Source organism: Malus sylvestris, chromosome 13 (assembly GCF_916048215.2).
Source record: "Malus sylvestris chromosome 13, drMalSylv7.2, whole genome shotgun sequence".
In the NCBI taxonomy this organism is placed as follows: domain Eukaryota; kingdom Viridiplantae; phylum Streptophyta; class Magnoliopsida; order Rosales; family Rosaceae; genus Malus; species Malus sylvestris.
In genome coordinates, this window is record NC_062272.1 from 3,671,375 (window position 1) to 3,679,360 (window position 7,986).

At 33.9% G+C, this 7,986-nt stretch overlaps 1 pseudogene; it reads right to left on the reverse strand.

The window, feature by feature from the left end:
- Nucleotides 1–3,170: 3,170 nt before the first annotated feature.
- LOC126596769 (cytochrome P450 CYP749A22-like) lies at nt 3,171–6,995 on the reverse strand (annotated as a pseudogene).
- Nucleotides 6,996–7,986: the final 991 nt, after the last annotated feature.

A 7,986-nucleotide genomic window follows, 5' to 3' on the forward strand; every position in this document is an offset into this window, starting at 1 on the left:
TCTGAGCTTTTCGACACACTCCACCATTTAAGTATTGTGCTCAGTCCTCAATATAATTATTAAATTGGATACATGTGGTACTTGGTTATAAATTATCATAATTATATCATAAACCAGCCGTCATTACTGACCACTTTACCTAATCATCATGGTGACTTAATGAAAATCAGGGTGGCATTCGTTGATCAGTTAAAAGAGATGCTATGAAGACTTTCTCAAAGTAAGACTCTTCATGAATTCTTTGTCACTTCACAGTTTTACGTTAATTCTCGTTTTAACGTTATAAAACATTGGGCAAAAAATATGAGGTAACAGAGAGTCCATAGTGAATCTCACTTTTGAGAGAATAGTTGAATATCAGAGTGCGCAACGAACGAGACTAACAAAATAATATAAATATTATTAAACAACCGAGAATGACGAAACGGCTACAAAACCCTAAGAGACTACATTGTGAATAATTTTTTTCTCAAACTAAATTACAAGCTCTATTTATAGAGCAATAAACCTAAGAAACCCTAATGCGTAAATGCCAAAAATACTCTACTACAAAATCAAACCAAATCTCTAATTAATTTCCTAAATAAACTTAATAAATTCCAACACTCCCCGTCAAACTCATGGCGATACACGTCATGAGGTTGCCAACAAGCAGATGTGGACTGGCTCTGTTTGGCGGACAAGCTCCGTTAGGTGGACAGACAGACAGGCAGGCTCCGCAACACGGACAGATAGACAGGCTTCACAATGCGGACAAACAGACAGGCTCCGCAACGCGGACAGACAGGCAGGCAGGTATGCAAACTTGACTTGACTTGATTCTTGACTTGATTCTTGACTTGACTTGACTTGATTCTTGATTCTTGACGGAAAACTGGCAAACTGGTTCTTGATTCTTGACTAGCTAGTGTTGAGAGTATGGAAAGAACCCATCACTAAACATACGAGATTTCCATATCTCAATTATAGTAACGAACGAACAAACACAATTATCACTCGAGTGGTCACAATTCCAAGTACTCAAATGACGGTCACAAAACAATCCCGTATAGGCCAACAACTCGTGTGAACCTAAAAACAAACTTAACCATTTTTTTCTTGTTGCCTGTGTGGACCTTAAACTAACAGCAAACAATTGTTTTTCTTTTTCCTTCTCTTTTTGATTTTTGTTTTTTACCTTCCTTCCCATTATTCTTTCCTTCTTCTTTCATGCGAACAAACGGAATCTTTATGTTTTCCTTTTTTTTCTTCTGTGCAAACAATCAATACCAAATAACAAATCTAAAACGAAAGCACAAACAGCGGAAGATGACAGAAACAAAACCGATACAAACAAATTGATACCAACGATAACAAATTGAACCCTAAGGATCGAACCCGCTCTGATACCAAGTTGAATATCAGAGTGCGCAACGAACGAGACTAACAAAATAATAGAAATATTATTAAATAACCGAGAATGCCGAAACGGCGACAAAACCCTAAGAGACTACATTGTGAATAATTTTTTTCTCAAACTAAATTACAAGCTCTATTTATAGAGCAATAAACCTAAGAAACCCTAATGCGTAAATGCCAAAAATACCCTACTACAAAATCAAACCAAATCTCTAATTAATTTCCTAAATAAACTTAATAAATTCCAACAAGAATCACCTTAGCATTTCTCTCAATTCAATACATATGAAAACGCAGCTGTTTATTTTCTAAAATCACCAGCTAAAAGAATCACATTAGCATTTCTCACAGCAGAATTTGCACTCTGTATAAGTAAGAAGCTACCATGTCTGAAGGCATTCGGTTGGTAATCGGTACCAAAAGCATATAATAAAAAATAAAGGACATAATGATGTGAGAACATCATTATGAGGAGATAAATGATTATGTTTGTTGAAAAGAAAAAAAGGAAGGTCATGATGATGTTTGTAAAGGAATGGTTATTCTTTTACTTTGGATTTTTTATTGTGTGGTTTTGTATGGATGAAGTTATCATCCGTATGTGAGAGAAATGAAGTGTGCACCATTTTCTGTTTTAGTAGCCCATCTTTGAGAGAGCAAAGGAAGCTGCAGAGAGCATAATACTGAGAGTAGCGAAAGAAGAAAAAGGTGCTTTTCTTTTTGGTTAGTAATTACCCACCAAGGTAGTTGTTGTTATAATAGTTTTGAGCTTTGTATAGAGAAGAAATTATTCACAATATTTCTTTCTCTATTTGTTTCTTTGGTGTGTGAGAACTATTGGTTGTATTGGGGTTTTTGGGTTGTGAGCTTGCCAACACTTAGTAAACTCCCATTTGGTTGATAGTGGATTATTGGGTGAGCTCCTACTGCTCCGAGGATGTACTCCAGTTACACTGACTATTGAGGAACCTCGTTAAATTCTTGGTGTTCTTTTATATTTTGTTCTTGCATTCCATTTGATATATTTCCTGTGAGCTAGCTTGAGTTGGTTCCAACGGGTTTGGTGCTATCCTAGCAGAACACTCAAAAGGGTGATAATGTGGCTATATTAGTGTTAGTAGCTTTACCAATCCCGTCTGAGAATCGTTCTGGCTTGAAAAGGTGCACATCTTGTCCCCAAAATTCAGGCTCAAGGTGAAGTGCTAAACATGGGATGATGAGATGAGATCAATATTAGCGGCAATGATGAGCTTTCCCAGTTTAACTTCCCTTCCAGCTTTCCTCCTAAGGGAAACCGCGGGACGGGAGGATATAACTTTAGAAACTCGTTGATGATCATATTCATCTGCATCAAAATGAAAAACCGAATAGAAGTAATCCTTTTCATACTTAAATTAATAACATTTATGCTACTTCAAAAATACCATATATCTTGGTCCATCCGTGAATATGAGGTTCAAGTACAGAGGTATGTCCGTGCGATAAATTTTTCAGCCTGCTCATTACTTCCTTCGCCATGTTGGAGATTTCATTGGCATTTCCATGGTTGAGTACGTAGGAAGGGCGTCTGATCCCCTGCAAAGCCATCAACTTCTGTATGCAAATCGGAGTCCACCATATCTTGTGAAGGATCCTGAAGAGAAATAGGAGAAGGAACATGCACAGAGAGCGTGAACGAATTATTAGCAATTCCCTCTAAGAACCCATTTTCTTCTTCTTTTTTATGTTCTTTTGTTATTGTTAAAAATAAATAGTATAACAGATGGTTCCCTTCATCTCATAATTCTTTATTCCATCTCTAAGACATGATTTTACATAGAATTACATCTTATACCAGATGATGCGTCTTTTGTTTTTAATTGAAAATTAAGGCATAAATGTCTCGAACATATGGATACACCAACTGCAGGGTTTATGGGCAGTTCACAAGAGGGTGTAGAATGATTTGAACTCCATGTTGTGGGCGAAGTATGAACCGAACGTGCGAGTGGACATATGCAGGGGAAAGAATGAATCTGTAGCGTTGTAAAATCTTTGACAGAGCAATCTTCACTTCAATGATTGCAAAATCCATACCCACACAAGTCCGGGGTCCCATTCCAAGGGGTATGTATGTGGCTATGTTATTGTTAGTAGCTTTAGCAACTCCTCGCGCGAAGCGTTCGGGTTTGAACAGTTGCGCGTCTTGCCCCCAAAATTCAGGCTCATGGTGGATTGCTAGAATTGGGATGACCAGTTCAACATTAGCGGGAATAATGAAATTTCCCAATCTAACCTCCCTATCAACTTTCCTCTCCATGGAAACAGCAGGAGGATATAGCCTTAGAGACTCGTTGATGATCATACTCATCTGAATGCAATGACAAGAAAAACTAATTCGAAAACACACCAAAATTAAATTGGGATTCCAAACTTAGAAGCACTTATTTGATTTACTTTCTTACTGTTTTTAGTTTGGCAATGCCCTCAGGACTCGGATTTTGTTTTCCAAATAATTCAAGAACCTCCCTTCTTGCTTCCTCTTGCCAATCAGTATGGACTGCCAGAAGGAATACAATCCAAGCAAGCTCAATATTAGTGGTTTCTTGTCCAGCAAAGTAAAACGTCTTGCACTCGTCGATCATATCATCCACGGATATCCTCTCCTTCTCATTGGCATCATGATGAGCCTTCAAAAGTAATCCAAGATAATCACTTCCAAAGTCGTTATTGTTTCCCCTCGTTGCCTTTTCTTCTCTTTTCTCTTAATAATCTCAAATAGGGACTTGTGCATTCTTTTCTCAATTCTCTCTGCTTCAGCCTCATCACTTGTTTTATACAATTTACTGCATTGTTCAGTGAAACATCAAACATGATAAGTGATTAAGATATAAATAATAGCTACCCAATTACAACTTCATCAACATCTCAAAAATGTTTTGTCCTTCACCATGGTTGCTTCCAAATGCTGTTTTTGCACACTTCTGAAGTCAACAACCTAAGTTCTTCAAACACCTCAATCTCTTTGCCCTCATGATTTTTCCACCTTTCTAACATGGTCTCGGTACAAGCTACCATGGTTGGAATCATACTCTAGAAAAACAAAAGGAGAAATTAGGTTCCCATCCCTCATTTTTCTACTCCATTGATTAAAACATTATTCATTTTCAATTTTTAATCAAGGTCCTTAGATTTTAATAAATGTCATTGATTATTTCAATAATAAAATATTTACATGACAAGATAATTAAATTTTGTTTTTGAATATAATTATAATCATTGAGTGTTAGAAACATTACATTTGGTATATTTATATTTATGGCCAAACGTTATATCATATATTTCTATTTTTAGTTTGCACCTATTTTTAATTTGCAACCTTTTTTTTTTAAATTGTACCAATTTTCATTTCAGTTTTAATTTGTATCCATATATTAATTTATTTTTGTCCCCATATTTTTTAAACTTTGATTTGTACCCATAATTTATTTATAATGTACCCATTTTTCTTTAAAAATTTACTACTTCGTTATATGCAAAATGTACCAATTTTTTGTTTTGTAAGTACCATTTTTTTATGTAAAATGTACCCAATACCCTTTAATTTATATAAAATGTACCAATTTTTTGTATGTGAAATCTACCCACATTTTTATATAAATGTACCAATTTTTTAAATGTAAGATGTACCCAAATTTTATTATATAAATGTACTCATATTTTGTAGAAAATATAAAAAAAATGATATATTTTTTTTTATAATCTAGAATGCACCCATAAGCAATATTTTTTTTTTTTTGCTGAAACCCATAAGCAAATTTCAATAATTAAATTGGTAGCGTAAATGAAAGCAAAATAATGGTTTGAGTCTTTATTGGTATTATTGCATCTCTTTTGTTATCACTTCATCTGTGTGGCAGGAGAGATACTTCAATCTAAAATGCATATGATTTGAGTCTATAATAGTTAGGGACCAGCTAGGGACCACAACTAATCTATCCCAAAACAAAATATCCCATCATGCATGCTGTCAGCAAATTTTCCTTGCAATTTAGTCTTTTTTTTCTTTTTCTTTTTTTTTTCCATACGATGCATGGACATGGACATGGAGATATATGACACGGAGATACGTCAAATTAGCAAGAAAAAATTGTTGGATAACCACATGGGAATACGACTGACATGAAAATACGACACGAGACTGGAACACGAGAGGATATCATCTTGTCCATCCATCGTAGTTTTTTCCTTTTATAAAAACAACAATACCACAACAATATATCACCAGAAAGTAGCTTAATGAGGAAGAACTTACTTTCAAGCTCTCTCCATGGAGGGCATGGTTTGCGATCTTTCGCAACTTCATCCATTTCGCAACATTTAATATGGTCGCCATGCCATCTCCTAATACCTTCTTCTCAAAGTTACCGAACTCTTTTTTCGGATAAGCTCTGTCTTTGTTATTGAGTATCTCTTTGCACAACTCTGGTTCCATAATTACCAACTGAGTTTGAGAATTATGCCATTATAAATCTTCCCTGAATTTGCATGCAAAAATTACCAAAACTTACCTTCAAACTAAATTTTAGAAAATGATCATTTTGGCTTCGGTCCCTAATAAACCTAACTGTTAGAATAAGACCTTATTTGTTTAAATAGTTTTGATCAAGGTGCCTAGCATCATTTAAGAGATTTAACTCATGCATTTATCCATTCAATATCCCACAAATGATGAAATTTAAACAAATCCAAATAATAATGTTTACAAATCTAACATTTACTTAAAAATCAATAATAGAGTGATTTGTTCTTCACATAGTTCTAGCCAAAAAAATGTACCCACATAATTATTAATATAGTGCAAGAAATAACTATTGATATATTTTAAAACATAAAATAAACACATATAATTAGTATGGATAAGTTCAGAAAAAAAATATTGGTACAAATTAAATTTAAAATATGGGTACACATTAAAATTCAAAACTATGGGTACAAATTAGATTGAAAATATGGGTACATATTAAAATTCAAAATTATGGGTATAATTTAAAACTAAAATTATTGGTATAAATTAAAAAAAGATACGAATTATAAATAGAAATATATTAAAAAATACTAAAAATATTATATTTGAAAATGATTAATAATTGTTCATTTTTAAATTGACATATAATGACTTGTAAATAATTTAATATTCAAATAATAACATGAAAAAAAGTCAAGAGATCTGGATAAAAATAAAAAATGAATAAGGTTTTAATTAATGAAATGAGAAATGAGGTGTACGAAACTAATTTATCCTTTGAAAAAATACAATAAAGGAAAAAGTTTTATATCCACCACTGACCGTATATATTGGTCCATGTGTAAACGTGAGGCTGGACTGCACATACTATATCATGCGACAAATTTTTGGGGCTGCCCATGTTTTGCTTCTGCATTCTCAAAATTTCTTTGGTGTTTCCATGGACGAGTCTGTAAGGAGGGCCTTTGATTCCCTGCAGAGCCATGAATTTCTGTATCCGAGTCGGAGTCCACCATAGTTTGTGAAAGATTTTGACGAGAGCTAAGAGAACCAGAAGGACCAGACACAGAAGGCCTGAAATAGTAGTCATGATCAAAACTTCTTGAAGGCTAGGGTTCATCTGGCAAGTAAATGGAACTGAAAGTAATATAAAACAGATGATTATACACACACACACACACACACACGTGGTGAAGGTTTATGAACTATGAGTTACGAGCACTCAAACACGTTTTCTACATGCACAGACTTGTCTTCTTGTGTAGCAGTTGTTGGAGGTTTCATCTGCCAAGTTCCCAAAATGCAGAGATCCCCTTCCTTCTTCTCCTCTCACATATTATTTTTTGTCTTATTGTCTCTATAAAAAAATCAATATAAGATGTTGACGTGGCTAAACCATAATTGTTTAAATAGGAGAGGAGGGAAGGGGAGAGAGATTATGAGAGGAGAGAATCATCCTCCATTTGAATTTTGAGAAATGTCAAGGAAACTCTCTCAAAATTGAATTTTTTTTATGGATTCTCTTGCCACCTTATTTTTCTAGTACAATGTTTTAGAATATTAATATAAGGATTAACGTTAAACTATGAGATGACAGAAAATCTATATAGAGTTTAACTTTTAAAAGAGTTTCTTAGTATTTCTCTCGAGTTTTTTTGTTTGCCAAGTGATTCCTGTGCTTACCCGAGTGGAGCTTTTCCCATGGTTTGATTGTACTCCCGAATTGTAGCGATATTATAGAGCCATGACAATCATCATCCCCTCCTCAAATTCTCATGAATTCATTTTCTAAATTCTCATACCATTCATTCCTCAATAAATCTTGCATGTGGTCTAATATCTTTTTGTGTAGAGTGTTGGGTTTACACCCATGCGTTCTGAGTTTGAAACTCCCTCGTATCTAAATTATTACAATAATTTCGAACATTAATAATAAAAAAATTTAAATAAAAAAATTCTTCAAGAAAATCAATAAGAACTTATAACCAGAAATGCTTATTATTTAAGAAGTACTTGGATATTTTTTGCTAAATTTCCAACATGTTTATATAAGTTGTTCTAGCAAAAACGTTTATTAAAAA